This window comes from Elephantulus edwardii, unplaced genomic scaffold (genome assembly GCF_000299155.1).
Source record: "Elephantulus edwardii isolate Elephantulus edwardi_28Jun2011 unplaced genomic scaffold, EleEdw1.0 scaffold00539, whole genome shotgun sequence".
Classification (NCBI taxonomy): domain Eukaryota; kingdom Metazoa; phylum Chordata; class Mammalia; order Macroscelidea; family Macroscelididae; genus Elephantulus; species Elephantulus edwardii.
The window spans coordinates 1-4640 of NW_006400289.1; positions in this window are offsets into that span (position 1 = coordinate 1).

Genomic DNA, 4640 nt, shown 5'->3' on the forward strand with positions numbered 1-4640 from the left:
TACTCTCTGGTATCCTCTCTACGCAGGCTGCTATCCCTCTGGCTCTTCACACTGTGCTAAGAGAGGTTTTAAAACAGGAGTGGCATCCACTTCCTAAACAACATGCCTCTGGAAACTCTATGAACTTTGATAAATGACGATAATTAAATAAAGGCTTGAGGCCTTTTGTTCATAGGGTCACTATGAGTAGTGCTCAACTTGACAGCAATCAACAACAACAATAAGAACAACAAAATAATATAAAATGAAATTAAAGTGTACAGTTTATTTAAGTTTACACGTGCACGCGCACGCGCGCGCGCGCACACACACACACACACACACACACACTTATCAGTATAAATTTTACTTCAAAAATTGTCCTATTTTAAATTATCCACACTGGTGTTCTAATATTCTAGATTAATCAAATGCCTTCAGTAAGTGTTTTTCTTCACTTTATTTCATTGTACATTTCATGTACTTCCAAAACCTAATTTCACATTCATGTCATCTTATATATTGAGTTACTTATATTTGTTCTCTATGTTCTTTGGATAGTTGATAAAGTTCTACTTTGTTGAGTTGCCCATTTTTACAACAATTTTATTCTTCCTTAATAGTTTTTTTAAAACATGAGAAAAAAATTTTTAGAACATAAGATACCATGAGAAAATTTTCATTAAAATAGAACAAGAAAATAGTGTAACCAGAGAGATATTGTAAGTTTCACATGTGTGAAGTGTCAATATATTTAGTATCTCAAGAGGAAAGCTCCTCATCTGGAATTAACATAATAGTCAAACCATTCAAGAAAGTGGTTCATAAATTATACATCTTAAGAGGTGGAGGCTAAATAGAGAGCATACAAATGATGTGTGAATATAGCAAGGAGATATAGTCAATCACAAGGGAATAGCAAGCAGGAATTGCCTGTCAAACAGGATTACTTTTTGTAACACTTGAGGATGCTAAGATAAATATTGAAAAGGGAAGTGTAGAAATATTATCATAGAGGGGACAAATGCAACTAATATAAAACATCTTCAAACTTAAATACAATAATATTAATTTTAAAATATATTGCCCCAAAGACAATCAAAGAGAAGAAACAAGGAGATGGTAGATAAGAAGGAGCGAAAGAAACAATAAGAGAGAGATGGGGAGAGAAAAATAGAACAACAACAGCAAAAAACACCACAAACCCCACTTAAAACTTTCTCTTTTTGGTCACAGTATTATTTTAAGCATTTAACATACTTATTCTCTTCTAAGATGCCAAAAAATACAATAGAATTATGAAGTACAAAAATATCTAAATTCTATTCCCTAAAACATTTGAAATATGATAGGTTAAATATCAAAAACACCTTCATAGTTAAGATATTGTTAAGATTTTTCAAAAGAGATGAGTATTCTGTATTATCTGAGTAAGTCAAAGCAGTCAAGGAATTCTTCATAGGAGAAACAAATCCAGACTCAGGTCCTGCTCAGACTGGACTGAGCTCCTTCACAGAGTACTAGATAACCCTAACATGTGGAGACTGTCCCACACGTGGAGACTGCCTTAATGCTGCCCTACTGCGCCGTGAAAGGAGCAGTAATATAACAGGTGAAAGTGTTTCCTTCACAAACATCATATCTGTACTCTGATGCTTTCCAGAGCCAGAACTTGAGCTCTAGATCCTTTGGACCCCACCTAAATTGTGGCAGTTGTCTGGCCAAGAAGGCTGCTAATTCATAGACTAAATTCTCTCCCCAACTGAGGCAAGTCTTTTCTTGAGCCAAATGGTCATAGAGATGAGCTGTCCTTCAGACAGATGGTGTGTTCTTCCCTCCTCTGGACCAGTGAGCTCCTATAATAAAGGGCCTGCTAAGGCCCCAGGCATGAAAAACTCTACTACAGAAATGACAGAGAAGAAGCAAACTACCTCAAACCCTACACAAAAACAAACCATGATGTCACTCAAAAAAGTGATCAAAACACAGAAATTTCTGATGCAAATTCAAAAGAATAATGATTTAATATTTTCAATGGGTGAATGACAAACTCGAAGAATCACAGTACTCTGCAAGCAAAAGCCAAAAGAAACTTCAAACAAACAAAAAACTAAGAAAATGTAGATAAAACAAACAGAATACTAGAGGTTCTAGGAAAACAAGAAATTGTAATCCAGAATATGAGGGCCAAGATCTCAGACTCTATCAAAATGTTGGAGGGACATGTGAGCAGATTTGAAGAGATAAAACATGGAACCACCATAATAGAATCTTCAACACTTACCTGCAGAATCAAAAAAGGAAGGATAAAAGAAGAAAGCCTACAAATAGTGTGGAACACCACCAAGAGGAATAATATATGCATAATCAGAATCTCAGAACAGAAAGAAACAAGTAAAGGCACAGAGAAACATGAGGAAGAATAACTAGAAGAAAACTTTCCAGACATAATAAAGTATGAAATAATATATATACAGGAAGCTGACTAAATGCTATATAGACTAGACACCAAAGGAGAAACTTTAAAGCATAACATAGTAAAATTTGCACGAACCAAAGATAAGGAGTTAATTCTGAAAGAAGCTAGTCAATTTCTCAGCAGAAACCATGTAAGTAAGAAGACAGTGGAATGACATATATCAAACACTCCAAGAATACAATAGTCAACCAAGAATACTGTACCCAGCTAAACTGTCCACCAAATAGAGATCAAGATAATCTCAGAAAAGCAGAGCCTAAGGGAGTTTGTAAAAAAAAGACCAATGTTGCAGGAAATACTGAGGGAAGTTTTCCTCATAGAGATACCACAGAAAGCAGGATTAAAACAAGCAAATGAACAAACAAACAACAAGCAAAAAACCATCAATATGCTATTTACAAGAGATAAACTTGAAAAATAAAGATAACAAAAGACTAAAAAGTGTGGGGAAAAATATACCAAGCAAATGAAAACCAGAAAAAAAGTAGAAGTAGTGATATTAATCTCTGATAAAATAGAATTCAGCATAACCTATCACAAAAGATAAGGAAAGTCACTATATAATGCTTAATGGGTCACTAGGACAAGAGGGCATAAGCATAATATATATCTATGCACTAAATTTTAGAGCAAATATTAACAGAATTGAAGCAAAATATACAAAGTAAACGTTAATAGAACTGAAAAAAGAGACACCACCACACTAGTAACAAAACACCACTCTCAAGAAAAGGTAGAACTAACAGAAAGAAACTTAACAAAGATGCAGAAGAATTAAACTACACAATAAACCAACTCAGTCTCATGGATACAGAGAGGCTGATGCAGCCCAAAAAAGTGCAATATGCCTTCTTCTCCAATGTGCGTGGAATATTCTCCAGCCTAGATCACATTTTAGGCCACAAGACAAGCATCAATAAAGTAAAAAACAAAACAAGAAAACAAACAAACAAACAAAAAAAACTAAAACACACACACACACACACACACACCATGTCAATAATACAAATCATCTCCTCAGACCACAATACTACAAAATTAGAAATGAATAATAAAAGGTAAAAGGAGAAAAAACAAACAAACAAACAAACACCCACATATTAAGAAGCAGAACAACACTCTACTTAAATATGAGTGGGTAACAGAAAAAATAAAAAATGAAATAAAAAATTCTTGAAACAAATGACAATGAAAACACAACTTACCAAAACCTCTAGGAAACAACCAAAGCATTAAACAGAGGTCAATTTATAACAATAAGCAAACACATCACAATGAATAAAGACATGATAATTGATTCTTTATCCCAAAATCTCCAACAAGTTGATAAAGGAGAGAGAAAATCTGACACCCTCTAAAAATATTAACTATAAAAACTAGGGGAAAAATTAAATAGAAAACAGAAAAACAATTTCAATCATAAAAACCAGGATTTGGTTCTTCCATATGTCAATAAAATCTACAAATCATTAGCTAGACTAACAAAGGAAAAGAAAGAAAGACAAAAATAATCTGAATAAGAGATGAAAGGGGCATTGTCACAACAGAAACAACTAAAATAAAAAGGTTAACAATAGAATATTAGGAAGAACTATAATCAAATAAATATGAAAACCTAGAGAATATGGACAAGTATTTTGAAACTCACAACTATTCTTTTTTTTTTTTTCAAAGACTACAGTCTTTAATATGGATTACTTCTCAACATCAAGAAAACAAAAAATCCTCACCAATGGGCTAATAGGCTGCATCACAGCAGATGAAGAAAAGATAGAAGTTGTAGATGATCTTCTTTTACTTGGATCCACAATCAACGTCCTTGGTAGCAGCAGTCAAGCAATCACAAGGTGTGCTGCCCTGGACAGATTCTGCTGGCAAGGACCTTTCCAAAGTTCCAAAGAGCCAAGATTGCAAGTTTAAAGCCCAAGGAGCACCTGGCCCAAGCCATGGTGTCTTCATCTGCTTCCCACACGTCGGAAAGTCGGACAGTGACTAAGGATGACAAAAGAAGAATCACTGCGCGTGAACTGCGGCGCTGGAGAAGAGTTCTTCTGAATATTCCACACATTGCCTGAACAACATTTTCTTGGGAGAGGCGCAATTCGAGTGGTCCCTTGGGTTTATACAGCCACTTTCGGAACCTGTGCATCATCGCCGCGCTGGCCCCGGCCCGGCTGCGGGC